This window comes from Otolemur garnettii, unplaced genomic scaffold, assembly GCF_000181295.1.
Source record: "Otolemur garnettii isolate 467f Iridium unplaced genomic scaffold, OtoGar3 scaffold00093, whole genome shotgun sequence".
NCBI lineage: Eukaryota > Metazoa > Chordata > Mammalia > Primates > Galagidae > Otolemur > Otolemur garnettii.
The window spans coordinates 6,288,129-6,305,843 of NW_003852488.1; positions in this window are offsets into that span (position 1 = coordinate 6,288,129).

Consider the following 17,715-nt stretch of genomic DNA (forward strand, 5'->3'; position numbering starts at 1 on the left):
GCAATTATGAATTGGGCTGCAATAAACATTCTGATACAAATGTCTTTGTTGTAATGCGATTTTTGGTTGTCTGACCAGTGAGTTTTTTGATGTGTAAGTTTGGTATAGGTACAGCACACTTTCTTCCTCTCTCCTCCTTTTCTCTTGGGAGCCATGCTTCCTATAGAAAATGTGCTTCTCCTCTGCTAACTCATACCACAAGTTTTACAGGGGCTAGTCCCTGCCAAAGGAGGCTTAGGGTTAGCTGAAGAGCATAGGCTCTGTGGGGAAAGGGAAACTGCAGTTTGGGAGCTAAGTTCACTTCCAGGGAGTGACAAAACTTGTTTGAACTTTAAGTCACAAGGGCTTTAATAATTCTGGACTTTAACACAAAGTTGGTACTGATAAGCCACAATTTAGAAAAACAAAGTGATTTAATCTTGGAACTTTTAATTTTCCCTGGAAAATTTATATTGAAAAAGGATCAGAAATCAAATCGGGAACATCTCATTGGCTCATATTAACATACTTGATCATCTTGTAGAAATTCTGATAATATTAGACAAGCTGACAGGACATAAATTGAGATGGCAATAGAATATGTTGTGAACTACAGCCTTGGGTACAGAATAGCATTGGAGTTGATTCCATTGATGTATTGTTCTGACCCATTTAGGGCGTTCTGGGGACAAAATTCTATACTAGCATCCCCAGTAAGTCCTATAAAAGGGTTGAAATCAATATTGGAGAACTGGTCTCATGAAGATAGGAGGACTACCCTAATTGCTGACTTCTCACCTAAGTCAATATCCGTATCCTAGGTTAATCTCAATGGATGAGCTCAAAGGGTTAAGGCAATGGTTTTCACACTTTTTTGCTGACAGAACCCCTAAAATAATCTTTAAATTGAAAAAAAATATTTAAGTGTTTTTGTCCTAACTTTAGGACAAAATTTTGCAAAAGTTATACTTTTTAGTGTAATGTTAATAAGAATATTTTGAAATAAAAAGGATTGTGTCACTTAAAATGCATTTAAATGAAATCTAAATCCCATGAAATTAGATACTATCATTCCTTTTCACAGAAATTTTACATTATTTTTCTCTTTGAATTTGTATTTTCAAACTCCAGTTTGAAGACTACTATGTTAAGGGAACAAAATGAAGTGGGGCATGTGATAAAGTTGCAGGGAGTCCTATTAACACTCCTGGCCTCTTGAGTCCTCCCCTCCTCTTCACCACAGAAAGAGATACTCCATGGTGGAAACTGGTGAGAAACCTCAGCCTCTTTGGCCAGTCTTACTCTTGGAGCCACTGGTCTGCTGCTCTATGTTGCAAATTTCACAGCAGTAGATACATAGAGTGGGCAGAGGGAAGGAATACAGTTGTCCTGTGCTGCCAGCCAGCAATTCTGTGATAAGTTTGCCTAGTTCAGTGTTGGGAGGTCCACTATTGCCACCCAATCCTCAGAATCAGCTTTAGCAGTTGGGGTCACAATTCTCTGCTGTGTACTCTTCTGCCTATTTCTCAGTTGGTTATAACTTGGTAGGAAAGAGGAGCATGATTTACTGGGACTTCCAACCCTCAACATGTCAGTCTTTACCGGTGCTGTGCATTTTAACAAAATAAATGCCATGATTTCCTAAGGTTGGTTAGCCATGAAGATATGTTCAATCCTGTTTTTATTTCTAGTAATATTCTGTGTATATTACATAGATTTGTGCATAGTAATTAATATAGTTTTTATTTTTATTTTTATTTTTATTTTAGAGACAGAGGCTCACTTTATCACCCTTGGTAGAGTACTGTGGTATCACAGCTCACAGCAACCTCCAACACCTGGGCTGCAGCAATTCTCCTGTCTTTGCCTTCCAAGTGGCTGAGACTACAGGTGCCTACCACAGCGCCCGGCTATTTTTTGGTTGCAGCTGTCATTGTTTGGCGGGCCCAGGCTGGACTCGAACTACCAGCTCAGGTGTATGTGGCTGGTGCCTTAGCTGCTTGAGCCATAGGCACTGCTCCAGCTCTTGTGCTTAGGCGATTCTCTTGCCTCAGCCTCCCAAGTAGTTGGGACTACAGGTGCCCACCACAATGCCTTGCTATCTTTTGTTGCAGTTTGACTGGGGCTGGGTTCAAACCCACCACCCTCGGTATATGGGGCTGGCGCCCTAATCACTAAACCATAGATGCGACCCAGTATAGTTTATTTTCAAAATGTTACTTTGTAAAGTACTATTATTGCTGGGCAGTAAATATGAAACATCAGAAGAGTGAAGTTTAGGAGGAAAATTGTTCTAAACTCTTTAAACAGTTCATTCTCCAAGATACGATATCACCGGAGTTTCACAGAAGTGGAATGAATACATTAAAGGCTGACTCTAAGTAAGGCTTGCTATTCTGTTTCTTCCTCTGCTATAAGTTACCTAGCTTGCTAAGCCTTGGTTTTAACATTCATAAAACTTGCTGGAGCAGGTCCACCAGCCCCTACATTGCAGATGAGGCCCCCAATGTTGACATGAAATTCTGATTTTTTGCATGTTTATTGTCTGTCTCTCTGTTAATCTCCAGTAGAGTGTGATTCCATGGTAGTAGGATTTATCTCTCTTGCTCCCTGCCATATTCTCTAAGCTCAGAAGAAAGATTAGCAGTTGGTATGAGTTACTAAATATTTGCTGAATAGGGGTGACGTCTGTGGCTTAAAGGAGTAGGGCGCTGGCCCCATACGCCAGAGGTGGTGAATTCAAACCCAGCCCTGACCAAAAACTGCAAAAAAGAAAAAAAAAATGTGTGCGTGTTTATATATATATATATGTGTGTGTGTGTGTGTGTATATATACACACACACATAGTATTTAAATATTTGCTGAATAAATGAATGAATTAAGGTTCTGATAAACCTGGAGAAGGCCTTTCGAGAGGCCTTTATCTTATTCATTTGCCATAGTTCAGAGTTGTGGCCCTTCATTTTAAGCCCTCAGAAATCTACTTTTGCTAACACATGGAAGTTTCTTTTTTTTTCTCCTGGGCAGAACTTACATTAACCAAGATACAGGACTGACATATATAATCCCTATGCCAATTTATTAGTGTCAAGTGGGCAATATAATGGTCACATGGACCCAAACTTGTACTGATACGATGTTTTCTGCCCATGGGTTAACAAAGGACAGTGAATTAAATCAGAAAGTTTTTTGGGAAGCATGGATTACAACAAAGGGAAATTAGATGGCTTGTATATTTTAAAAAATTATTTAACAAATACATATAGTCCTTCAACTATGTTTTGTGCTCTGGGTTGGGTACTAAGGAGTCAAAGAATAATATCAAGTACCAGTCCTTAAAGATTTGTGGTCTAGTTCAGAAGGCCTACAATCAACTGACAGTTATAAATCAATCTCAAAAGTATCCTTTTAAGGCTAATTCAGGGTGCTATGGGAGGGTCTAGAAGGGGAACCAAGTCTCAGGAGACTGAGGTGAGGACTGAGGAGTTAGGTAGCCCTGGGGGAAAGAGCTCCATTGACCGGAGCAAAAGTCTGGACCTGGAGAGAACAGAGCTTTCCAAGAGTCACAAGCAGTTCAGTGCAGCTGCAATGAAGCTGGAGGTTGTGCCAGGGGCAGGTGAGAAGGCTGGAGATAAGGCTCATGGACTTAGGTTTGGACTTTATCCCTAAAAAGAGTGAAAAGGAGCCAGTCGACATCCTTGTTGTGGTGGGGAGGCAGAACACAGCCACTATTTTGCATTTCTTTCTTTCCAAGAACTTTCCATGAACTTCTGGCTAAAGTTCCCAACCCTTTCCTCAGAACATGACTTGTCCTTTACCTATCCCAGCCTCATGCTCTTCTGCTGTCCATTACAGCTCTGTGCTCCAGAAACACCAAACTTCATGGTTTCCAGATTCACTCCCCATCTTTAATTATGCTTTCTTACCCCCCACCCCCCAATTCCTGCTGGCACCCTCATCTGCCCCACTTCCAAATAACTAAAGCAATGCAGGTGTTCTTTGTTATAAGCTGAAGGACACACAGATGTGAAAAGAAAGTTAAAATTTTCTCCTATCCTCTCACTGCACATGTATGCATATACTCTGTGTGTGTGTGTGTGTGTATATACTTTTTTTTTTCTGACTTGTGTTCAAGTATTTTCTCCTTGTCTGTGTTCATTTGCCTTTTGATTTTGTTATGGCATCTTTTACCTTGTAGAAATGTTTGATTTTTATGTGGTCAGGTCTCTTGGTCTTCTCCTTCATGGCTTTGGCCTTCCTGATGTTGCCAGGTTTGAGGCATCTCTCTCTGCTAGGGACTGGGACAGCCAGCCAAGTCTCCCCCTGGACAGCACCTATAGTAGCTTTTGTCTCAGGCCTTTTGACTTTGTTTCCACCTCCCAATCTCCTTCTGAGGGATCTATTCTTTTTTGGGATTTGTTATTACCTGACAAAAGCAAAGCCTGTTTCTGGCCTGGGAGTCATTTGTCACTATATAAGTATGCTTGCATGTCTTTGCTCTGATCAACTACATGTTAATTTTCTGTTTTTCTCTTTTGGTTATATGGAATAATCATCATTTCAAATAGCTTCTTCTATTTATTTATTTATTTTTTGAGCCATCCTTAGTCTTTGAGTCTGTAAGCCTTTTAGAGATAATTTAGAGAAAATACATGCCCTTGGTACAAGGCCCACGGGTAGTGTTCATGAGTTGGTAATGAGAAGGCTGTGGATTTGAGAATGAATTTGACTGTCTTTGGTTAGAGCTGTGTAATCCTAGGGAAGTTGTTAGAGGCCTCAGGGCCCTTTTCCATAAAAATGGAACTGATAATAATACTGCTCTGAGGCTAATTTTTAATAGTGCCAGAGTGGCCTCTAATAGTTAATTTAGGTGTTTCCTCCTTTTAGATCATGTTTCAAGAGTATTTTAATGCAGTCAAGTCTTCACAAATTATCTTGGTACTCCTTTTGGCAAAACAAACTCTTTGCATTTGCTGTCAGCCCATAAAAGAAAGATAAAATTTGTTGGCCTTAATGACTGCTCTCCTTTATAGAGTCTCTAGAATGAAAAGCCTATTTCATTATTGAGAAGAGAAACATTTAAGAAACTCTTAGTGGAGATAAATTTGGGGCCATTTTGCAGAAACTGTGGCTTAGTACTTTTTTTTTTTCAGAATCTCCCTCTGCTGCCCAGGTTTGAGTGTGGTAGCATCAGCCTGGCTCACAGCAACCTTGCAGTCCTGGGTTCAAGCAGTTCTCCAGAGTAGCTTAGTAGCTGGGACTTCAGGCACCCACCACAATGCCCAGTTAATTTTTCTGTTTTTAATAGAGACAGGTTCTCATTCTTGCTCAGGCTGACCTTGAACTCCTGAGCCCGAGGTATCTTCCTGCCTTAGCTTCCCTGAGTGTTAGGACTACGGGAATGAGCCACCATGCCTGGCCTGGTGGGTTTTTTTAATTTAAATTTTTATTTTTAATTGACAATAATTGTATATATTTATGGAATATAATAATGATGTTTTGATATATGCGTACATTGTGGAATGATTAATATATCCATCACCTCACAAACTTACCACCTTTTTGGGTAATGAGAACATTTAAAATCTATTTTTTGGGGAATTTTGAAACATAGCATACACATTCATTGTTAACCATAATAGTTAATAATGAATAACAATAATGATATAGTATAATACATCTCAAAAGCTTAGCCCCCCTATCTAACTGAAACTTTGCACACTTTGACCAACATCTCCCCAGATTACCCACCCCGCCCTTTGGTGACCTGCATTCTATTCTCTACTTCTGTAAGTGCAAGTTTTTTAGATTTCATACATAGGTGAGATTATGGCAGTAGGCTGTAGTCCTCTTTCTATATCTGGCTCATTTCACCTACCATAATGTCCTCTAGGTTCATCCATTTTGTTCAAAAGACAGAATTTCCTTTTTAAGGTTGACTAGTAATATATATTGTGTAATATATATATATAAGGTTGACAAGTAATATATATTGTGACTAGTAATATATATATATATATATTGTGTGTGTGTGTGTGTGCGCGCGCGTATACCACATTTTCTTTATCCTTTCATCCATTGATGGGCACTTAGGTTGACTCAATTGGCTATTGCAAATAATGCTGCAATAAAGATGGGAGTGCAAATATCTCTCTGACATACTGATATTTCAGTTCTTTTGGCTATAAACCCAGAAGTGAGATTGCTGGGTCATAGGATAGTTCTACTTTTAGTTTTTTGAGGAAACTACACATACTGTTCTCCACAGTGACTGTACCTAGTGGATTTCAGAATGTGCACAGAATTTCTTTCAAGTCTTCAGGGATGGGCTTATAGAAAATAAAGTTAGAAGAGACCTGATGTTATCACCCAGGTGTACCCCATGCCCTCAGTCTGCTGAATGAGGAAACCAATTAGTGAAGGCTGTTTGTTGACTTGCTCAGTTGATAGTATTCCTGGAGGGTAACTAATTTTAAGGGATTTGGGGCTGGGGTTGAGACGCTAACAGAAGTGGATGTCAGGAGAACTTATGCCTGACCCAAATGATCTGCTTTATTCTTTGCCTCCCACTTCCACATTTGAGGCAGCATAGCCCTACTCTTAGATCAGGATTCAGTAGACAAGAGGAAGGACAACTAAACCAGCTCCTTGCTTAAAAGTGTTTCTGTCCTTCATGCTTGGGTCTGGACTTTATACAGGAATTCAAATCAACTAATATGGGTGGTGCCTGTGGCTCAGAATAGTAGAGCGCTGGACCCATATGCCAGAGGTGGCAGGTTCAAACCCAGCTCTGGCTAAAAACTGCAAAAAAAAAAAAAAAAAAAATCAACTGATATATTTGAATGCTATGTGTAAGACTTTGTATGAGATGGGGTGTGTGTGTGTGTGTATGTGTGTTTGTGACTGCAAGGCAGAAGGGGGTTGTAAACGCCACACAGATTCTGGTCCTTTCCCAGCTCAGGTGCTTCCCCTTTTCCATCCATGGTGAATGTTGCAGTGTGGGGAGCCACTGTTCTCTTGTAGGTCCAAAGCGTCCCTCAGGTATGTCAACAGTGGAGAGTAGAAGCCCCTGCCTCCACTCTTGAGCACCATGGATTGTACACTGCTTTCACATCTGTCCTTTCATGAGATCCTTACAACATTGCATGCTTTCCAGTTACAGCCGCTGAAATAGCCTGAGAGAGATCAAGTGATTTGCCTGAGGCCACACAGTTTGTAAGGCAGAACACTGAGACTAGATGCCTATTTGTATAATCTCAAAACTAAAGTTTCTCTCCCATACACAGTTTTGTGTATTTATGTGTATTTGTTCATCCAAGCTACACTAATTCCTAAAAGGACCTGATGTGGCTCACTGGTGACTGTTTTTTGCCATGTTCCTTATGGCCGAGCCCTAGCTGGTCCCCTCACTGGGTTGGTGTGGTGCCTGAAGTCCCCAACCTTCCTTTTTCTTCCTGTGAATTCTCCAGTCACCCCTCCTGGAAACTTTCTCTAACACAGGCTCTGCTCCTGACTCTGACTACTCAGGGTCCTGGGTTTCTCTGTTCTGTTCTGTCTTGCCACCCATGGAGCCTTACTGGGACACTCTTGTTTATAGAGCTGTCCTGTGTGTCTGCAACCTGACTGTGAGTGCCCTGACTTTGTTTTACATAGCTGCTAAGCTGTGACCAGAGCAGTGGCTTTCTGACATGTGGCAAATTTGGATGATAAACAATGTATTAGGGGAGCTAGAATTTAGGATTCTTTAAGTATTTTCCCTCAGCTAGATCAAAATGCAACCACAACATTTTAGTAGTTTGAAATTTGGGGGCCTGTTAAATACTACTTTGTTTAATTCTAGAATGTGCAGGGTGTGGAAAGGGCATTGTGACTGTTTCTTTAGTGTCTGGAAACTGCCAGGTGCTGGAGGGAGCATTGTGACTGTTTCTTTAGTGTCTGGAAACTGCCAGGTGCTGGATAAGAGGGAAGAGCTGGTGGTTGCTGGATATCCAGGTATTTGCAAGCAGGGCCCTGCATGTGCAGTATAAAAAAGCTGTTCAAACCATCCCCAGGACTATCTGTGTATATGTGCAGAGAGAGAAAGAAAGAGGGAAAGGGGGAGAGATACAAATAACCGTGAATGCACTAGGGTATATCTTGGTATAGCTCTGCTCTGGTAGGAGAAAATGGAGAAAGTGTTTTGGAGGGACCTTGCTTTACCCAGGATTGGCTTCCATTACAGTTTTTTTTTTTTTTTAATCAGAAATAGCAGATCACCAGTGGGAAGGGTGTGTTTTAGCCTTATCTTAGATGCTTCCTTACTTTCTTTGACTTAATTCAAAAGCTATGCAATAGTTTGTAGGTAACTTGTGCCATTTCCCTTGCGTGTAATGAAAGTTTTATTTAAAGTCCTCATAACCCTTTTGGTATTTTTCTACAGTAAAGAATAATCACATGAGAACTGAAAATTCTTTTTGGGCCATTTTTACCTGACAAAGCAGTTCACCTGAGCCAGACTCCTCTCTCTGAACAGGAGCAAGTGAACCAGACTTTTATAAGAAGAATATAAATTTTCATGCGTTGTCATGTACTGCTCAGGGCCTTTTAAAGTATAATAATGATAAATAGTTTAAAAGCATAAAGGGGCTTATTGGCCTGTTTGGCTCCAACTTTATCCAACAGAAATATTGAGTACAAAGGATTTCTTAGCTTTTTTTAAGTTTCCCTCAGGGATCACATGAAATGTCATTTTGTTACTTCAACACAGAGATGTCAGGTAGAAAATGAAGGCTGAAGGTGGCCTAGAATAGTAAGAATAGCTTAATTATAGTTATGTACCTGATCATTTATGTTTATATGTGGTTATGTATATGTGTGTGTGATGATCTTCACAGTAATGTATGGGGCAGGTACTACTATTGCCACCACTTGACACGTCAGGAAACTGAGGCACAGTGAGGTTAAGCAACTCACCTAATGATCACCCAGCTAGACACTGATCATTTGTACCCAGGCAGTCTTACACTCTATCAATTTCCTGACATACACTGCAGGGCTTTTGGAGCACATTCCTTCAACCTTGGCACCTGTGGGACATGGCTGCTGTCACTCACCAGTCCTGATAGACCACAGTAGCTGACATTTGTTGGGCACTTTCTATGTGTTAGGTAATGTGGGACATGGTTTACACATGTTTTACCAAATCTACCATGAAGTACGGGGTGTTTCTCCTTTGTTTTACATATAGGAAACTCAGACCTAGAGAACTCAAGGAACTTGCTCAAGAGAAATGCTAGCAGGTGCGGGGCCAAGATTCGCCACTGTGCTCCCCTGCTCCCTTGCTTAAAAGCTGGGCTCCTGACTTTGTGCTTCTGGTAGGACTCTGCTAGTGCACATTTTCTGTATGTCATAACTGTTCCGCTGGCAGCCTCTTCAAGTGAAGGGTTAAGAATATGTTTCGGAGGAGAAAGCCTAGCTTAACAGGGCATCTGGAAGAGTGGAGAAGACAGGAACTCTTCCCTTCAATGGGATCTGAGTGACACATGATAGTGACCTCCTGTGGGGGAGGGGGAAGGAGCACTGATAACTGAAATGGGGGCTCTGAAAATATTCATATGGTTGGTTCCATTCTGGCCTTCACTCTAAATCAACAATTAGCATTTGGTTCCACTTAGTTAAATATATGGCTTGTATTTCTTTCCCTTTTGTTCATTCATTGGCCTACTGTTGATGCCTTAAATATTACAGCTCCCTACTATAGCCAAGGAGCTCTAGCAGAATTACTTGAAAATAGAATCAGTTCATCTACTAACAATATTGTGTTTTACAAAGGATAATTATAGCCGTACCAATTATACAAAATGAAGGTATAAATATATATTACATTTTATATAAGAATAGTAAATGTTTAATTTTGGCATCTTCTCTAGATTTCACTTATTTCAACATCATATAAACTCTTACTATCAGTCATCCTGGTAGGTTCTGGTGTTATAAAGATAAATAAGCCACGGACTTTCTCTTCAAAGGATAGCAGTGCTGGTTGGGAGACAACTGATAAAGAGCTGTGAGCACACAAAGGACAGGATGTAATCCAGAACAGAGGAGATGGAGTGGAGATGCTGGCCAGGAAGGCTTCCTGGAGGAGACGATCCCAAAGTATTCAGTAGCTCACACCAATAGGGAGCAGGAAGACTGGGTGGCTGAAAAAACAAGCTATGGAGTCAGCGGGGTTAAAATCCTGGCTATGCCACTTGCAGTAAGCTTGCTTATACCAGGCCTCATCCCAAACACGTGAGTAATGTGTTGTGCTAGGATGTTATGAAGGCTACAATATCACTAGGCAACAGGAAATTTTCAGCTCCATTATAATATTGCAAAACCACCATTGCTTATGTATTCTGTCCTTGATCAAAACATCATGATGCGGCATATGACCGTAAGGGGAATACAACCAGGGGAGATGGTATTTGGGCTAAGATGTCATGATGTCATGGAATGGGCTTACCCCTTGATGTCAAGAGCGTCTCATTTAAGGATATATTCTAGATGAATGTTTGGTGAAATTTGACTGACTCTTGGGAAAGTAAATTCTCAAATTAAAGCCTATTTTGATCTTTTCTTTTTTTCTTTATACATAAGGGTAAAAGCAGTCATCATCCTCAACATAAAGGAGAATATCAAACCCTAAACTAAAATATCAGAAGAGAGATTTCTGTTATTAATTGTTTAATTTAATTCTTCTTAATGAAAATATTAATCTGGGAAGTTATCCAAGCTCCCTAGTCATCCTTTGGAAAGTTCAGTGAAAAAAAGAAAAAAGAAAAAATCATCTTGAACTTTAGTCTGAATTCCAAATTTCATATTTTTAAACTTTGGGATAAGTATCAAAGTTCAGTTTTTCCCATTGTTCTGGACTGGAGCACCTACCTTTCTTTGCACAGTTTTATCTCCATTAGCAATTCCTCTGGAAGCAAAGATCCTTCAGTAGCTATGGTCAAACAAGAAAATGCTCAGGAGACATGCAGAGCAGGGTAGCCTGAGCTCAGCCCAGCCTGCCTGAGAACAGCTTGAGGAGGATCTGTGGGCAGCAGCGTCTGTCCTGTCTGCACACAGCTATACAAGCAGTGAGGCTGCAAGACCACATGAATTCTCTTTCGGGCCTTTATCTTTTCTTTTCCTTGCCATCTTCCTCGCGGAGCCAAGATTCTCCCAGCAAATGTCTTCATCATACACAGATCCTGTCATTGCCCAGGGCTGGTCTCCGCCTCTCCCTTTGATCTGCAGGAGCCTGGTGTCCTCACTCCCAGTCCCAACCCGTTAGGCACTTGCCCTTCCCTTTCCCTCTATCAAAACATCAAAGGACTGCGAGGCCTAGATGAATGGTTCCAAATATGCATTTCTGCCAGAGAGCCCTGCTGTCCTGGGGAAACTTGCCTGGGACTAACCACAGTGCCTGTACTGGAGGCCCAGAATTGGGCCTCAGGCAGTGACAGTGGTGGCCAAGACCTTGGCCCACCTGTGCTAAGGGAATTCTCTGCCTACTGGCCTCACTCCCTCAGCTTTAACCTCTCCCTTCCTTGTACCTTAGAGGCTTCTGTGTCATATTTTAAGTTCTCCAGAATGTCCAGTGCTATTTTAATAAACATTTCATTCTGTTTTCATACTGTATAGAGTACTTTTTCTGAATTGGGACATGGCTGTCAATGCTTCTTAGGATGTTTCTGTGTCTGGAAATGAGCCAGTTTACTAATACTGTATTAGCTTAGTTCTCATTAAGAAATACCTCCATTTGATTTTTTTTTTTTGAGGCAGAGCCTCAAGCTGTCATCCTGGGTAGAGTGCCGTGGCATCACAACTCACAGCAACCTCCAACTCTTGGCTCTAGCAATTCTCTTGCCTTAGCCTCTCAAGTAGCTGGGACTACAGGTACCCGCACAACGTCCGGCTATTTTTTGGTTTTAGTTAGTCATTGTTTGGCAGGTCCAGGCTGCATTCGAACCCACCAGCTCAGGTGTATGTGGCCGGCGCCTTAGCCACTTGAGCCACAGGTGCCGAGCCCTCCATTTGATTTTTGACAAAATAGTTATGAGTGAACAGAAAGTAATGCATTAACAGCTGCTAATTTCTCACTTATCATATGCCTTAAAATATTAATTATTAATTAATTTAAAATATTAATACAATTAAATACTGTATTAGAATAACAGTACAAGAAATATATATAGAAAAACTTCACTTAAAATCCTTCCATGTACTGTAAGGCTGCAGGATGGGGCTCTGAATATGGTTCTGTGGTGAAGGAATTCTTGTGAAAAGCTGTGTTCCATTTACGGTACTTCAAACTAGCTCTGAGTGGCACCCACATTTTAACTTGCTGTATTAACTAACTTTAGTTTATTATCTCAGAACTCTGGCCACACCCTTATAGTTGCAAGATGTATCTTGTTTTTGGCAGTGGTGGGGCTATGACTTTACCCATAGTAAACTGCACAATACTAGATCGTAATTATATATTTCCAAAAGGTTAGTGAGTTTGTGGATATTAATAGACCTTCACACACAAGAACTGAATTCCCTCTTTATCTTGGATTCCTATGTTCTGTTGATACCATGGAAAGTTCTTAGCTCAAGACAGGAAATGGATTAGGCCTAAAGTAATGAGCTATTTTACCCTTCCAAAGGGGCAGCAATGCATAACCCAAACTCAGGTGGGAAACAACTCCTCTTCTTAGTTTTCTTCCTGAAATTGTAGACTTGTTATCTTGGTATTTAGAGAATTTGCCTGATTACAAAAATCTTAAGTGCTGGTTAAAACAAAACAAAACAAAAACCAAAACGAAACAAAACACCAATATCCTGGGCTCATTGAACCCGAATTCTGAGGGATAGGATGGTTTAAACAGGCACCTTGGGTGATTTTTATAATCCAGACAGTTTGGAAATTAATAGATTACTTGAAGGCAATCCATAGATACCAGCTTATGTCTTTGCTTAGTGCATTTTTGAGAAGAGATGGCAGTAGTCCCATCCTCAGAAAACCAACAGTTGTGTTGCCCTTGTTTTTATCCCACTCAAAATACCACAGTGGCCATGACTGTATGAAATGTAGGCCAGAATGGAGGGCCCATGTGGGAAGAAAATCTTCCTTACCCAAAGTCATTATATAAAAGACCACCACAGTGAGGGATGGTGCTACACGCCTGGACTCCCAGCTACTTGGGAGGCTAAGGTGGGAGGATTACTCGGGCCCAAGATTTCAAGGCTACAGTGCACCATGATTGTGTTTGTGAATAGCTATTGCATATTATATAGCAAGATCCTGTCTCTATTAAAAAAAAAAAAAGGATTACCACAACCTTTACTTTGCCTAGGGAGAAATATAGATGGGGTTATATTCTCTATGTCACTTACAAGTTAGGAATTTAGTTCCTTGGAAATTTCATTCCTTGCCTAAATTATAATTTTTACATGATGAAACGAGTGTGTGTATTTTCTTTTTCTTTTTTGCAGTTTTTGGCTGGGGCTAGGTTTGAACCCGCCACCTCTGGCATATGGGGCTGGCGCCCTACTCCTTTGAGCCACAGGCACTGCCCTGTTTTATTTTTCCTTATGCTTTTTTCATATTGTTACTGAGTTGTTTTTAGTTCAATTTACTGAAAATTTGTTCCTTCATCATTCACTGCAGTATTAATTTGAGAGACAAGCAGAGTTTACGTAACTCTAGGTCATTGCCCAGATAGGGAGTGGTATTCCCTGTAGTAGGCTGGTCCCATAGTTGGGAAATAACAGGGCTTATTTTGGGTTTGTGCTCACCTGAAAGGTTCCTTCCCTCCCTGAGTGTTCAGGGCCCTTGTTGTCTTCTAGCACCCATCTTCTCTATTCTACCCACTGGGCCCATGTGTCCAAATCACCCTTCCTTCCCTTTTAAGTTCTCCTGAGTCAAAAAACAAAATTGCAATAAGAAGGCATAACTCAACAACTCTCCTCCTCTAGATATGATGATCTCAACCAGCTGGTGGAAAGAAAGGAATAGATGAAACTGATTCATGCCATTTTAGGAATGATTGATGGATGGCTTACTGCATTAGCTAACTGACCCAAGGACACTTTCATTTCTAGACGATGCTTGTTAAACTTAGAGTGTAAGTTTCAAATAGAGGATATCAGGCATTTTTAGAGGCCAGTGAGGGGAAATGTGGGGCAGAGGGATCTTTAAATCACACCACAAGGGCCATAGTTCATGTTGCTTCCAGAGGCCAACCATTGCTCTTGGAAATGTGCTGATATTGCATTCAGCCAAGAAGTCCAGGGAAACACACTGGAGACTGGTTAAAGGGCAAGCCCAGAGACCTTTCTCCCTGTCGCACTCATTTCTAGCAGGGCACTGCATGGGTGTGCTCTCTGCAGGGTGGGTTGTCATGGGAACACAGGGATCACCTGCCAGTGCCAGATCCACCCCAGTAGAGGGAGCATCTGTCCCTGAGCACAGCAGGAACTGTGCCAATGGGGCATTAGGATCCTTGGCTTTTCATTATTTAAGGCTGTTGACTTGTGGAGTAAGTGGCTGTCAGTTACAGACCTGTCACGTAGTAAGAATCAAGAACCTTTGGCACAGACCCTTATCTCTGTATAAAGGTGAAACATTGATTGGATTTGAGTGGAAGAAAATGTGGAACTTTGTCCTTTCTTGGTTGAAAGTTTAGTCTCCGTGTCTTTTGGTGCCAAGAAAATAATTTAAAAAGTGCAAACTAACTAGGTAGTGGTTTTTTCCTTCCTTAAAGGAGTCTGTATTAAGACATGAAAATCTTTTTCATGCTTAGTCCTTGGGCAGTGTGTTTGGACATGTTATGTTCTCTGCTGTCCATGGGTCCCAAGGTATTGTGACAACTTGATGATTTTCAGTGGTAGGACAGAACTCCAGAGACAGGACTGGACATGGTTCTCTTGAATTTTATTTTTCACTCCTCCCTTACCCATTAAATACTTCCCATTTTAAATAAAAATCTGACATGTCAGTAACAGAACTCTGGTGGCTGATTTTTCTGATCTACAATATGTATCAGATGATACAGAAGAGCACTTTGGGCTTAAGACCAATGATTAAATATTCTAAGAGTACATTTGTCTTTAATGTTGCCCTTTGACTCAAGTTAGAATGCGTGTTTAAACTACTGATTCTTCAACTGACCTGGAGGCAGCAAGGGTAGATATTTATGAAATAGTGAAGTTTGTCAGTAATAACTGATACTTCTGGGGTGCTAAGCTTGGTTCTAAGTGTTTTTTTTTAATTTAACCTTTTATTTATTATTATTATTAATTTTTTATTTTGCAGTTTTTGGCCAGGGCAGGATTTGAACCCACCACCTCCAGCATATGCGGCCGGCGCCCCACTCCTTTGAGCCACAGGCACCACCCTGGTTCTAAGTGTTTTATGTGTATCATATCTACTTCTTACAACAACCTCATAATTGGTTGGTATTTTTGTTTCTGCTTTTAGATGGGGAACTGAAGCACGGGGAATTTGGGTGACTTTAACAGGTTCTAACCTGGCTACTGGTGTTGCTGAGTTATGGACCTGGGCAGAATTACTCTATAGTCTTTATGCTTAGCCACAGAGCCTTCCTGCCTCTCTAGCAAGGAAAAAGCCTAGGAAAATACTCACCAAGCTGGTAAGAAAAGTTCCCTCTGGGATTATGGGAAGGGGGCCAGGGCAAACTTTGGACTATCCATATAATTTGAGTTTCTTTTTATAATGATAATGCATTCATGTATTTCTTAATATAATTGAAACAAAGTCCTAAGTCAGGCTAATAATGTCCATAAATTATTTGCTACTTTAAAAATTTATCAATTGGGCTCAGCGCCTGTGGCTTACGTGGCTAAGGCGCCAGCCACATATACCTGAGCTGGCAGGTTTGATTCCAGCCTGGACCCACCACACAATGGCAACTGCAACCAAAAAATAGCTGGGTGTTGTGGCAGGCACCTGTAGTCTCAGCTACTTGCGAGGCAGAGGCAGGAGAATTGCTTGAGCCCAGGTGTTGGAGGTTGCTGTGAGCTCTAATGCCACAGCACTCTACCCAGGGTGAGACAGGCTCTGTCTCCAAAAAAATGATCAATTGGATTCTTAATGCTGGCGGGGAACTTGAAGATCATTTGTCATAATCACCTTATTTTTCAGATAAGGAAACTGAGCTTACATGAAGTGCTGAAGCTCACAGAACTATTAGTAAAAAAAACTGTTGATGCCCAATTCTGTATGCTTTCTATTGCACTTTTTGAGGTATTTTAGTACCTTAGATGGAGTAAGAGGTACAGATCATAAATGAATAGTTTCAGTTTTGACAAAGGCATATACCCACATAACCAACTGCAAAGCCAGGATGGAGCTCATTTCTATTACTCTTGAAATATCCCTTGTGTTAGGCAGCTGTTTGAAAACTTTCCCTTGTTTATTAGCCTGCACTGGTAAGAACTGATGAAAGAACTGTAGCACGCTATTTGAGAACATGATTTCAGTGGGAAACATGCCACTGTCAGATTTTTCTTTTCCTCTTTGGATTGGGGCTAGGGCAGTTAATTCAAAAGTTTTCTTTCTTTTTTCTCAGTCCTAATTTCAATAGGTCTTAGATGTGTTCAGGCATTCCAGGAAATAGGTGTGTATGTAAAGTTAAGAAAAATAGGCTTTTTAGGAACTCAACTCTTCAGATATTACATCCAGCTTCTCATGTGAAATATCTGTCCTTAAAGGGTTTGAGATGTACGTCTTCCATTTCATATTTCTCATAGACTTTGTCATATGCAGAAGTTACCAATGTAACACTGGCCAGTAGACCCAGCAATCTCCATGTGTACTCATTGAAGTCTTATTTAACCACTAACATTGTGACTTTGCTTTGAGACCTTTCCTTTCCTGGGTACTGAGGTGCTATGAAGCCAACTTGACAAAGATGCATCACATGTCTTAGGCTGATGCCACTACCCGATTTGTTTATTTGCAATTTGAGCCATTTAAAGACTAATAAACTTCCTTTTTTAAAATGAAAAAAAAGAAAAGAAGTGTTGGCTCGGCGCCTGTAGCTCAGTGGTTACAGTGACAGCCAGCCACGTACACTGTACACCCGGGCTGGGGGTTTGAACGCAGCCTAGTCCTGCTAAACAACAATGGCAAAAAAAAGAACTCAAGTGTTTACCTTTCCTGTGTGTTCACACATTTTATGATGCCTACCAGAGACACACCTTAAAGTGTGTGTGTGCTTCCTTAAAGGGTTTTCACAAAGTCCCAGGCCCGCCTTCTTATCCTTTACAAACCAGTTCCTAATTGCTGAAGCTGCTAATTGCTATTCCTTGTTTGCAAACATTAACTCAAGCTAGTCCTTAGCCTGACATAATTATCATTACATACAAAATTATTCTTTAGCTGTTTGATACTTGAGTTCCCCTGACACATTTATAGTCAGAGTGAATACATGTCTTTTTTTTCTTTAATAACTAAGCAGTTTCTATATTAAAATCTTGGAAGTTCTGTGGGAATAAGACATATGTACTAAAATGAGTACATCTGAACACGGGCAAGTTTGATCTGCTGTGCTTTGTTTTAACTGGATGAAGCTTTCTGGCTGAGCTGGCATGAGTCTTCCGGCAATAGTCTGTCAGCTTGGCCTCTTGCACTGCCTCTTCCTTCCCTGTTTGGTTTGCTCCTTGGACTCGATGAATGGTGTGTGTGTGTGTGTGTGTGTGTGAGAGAGAGCTGT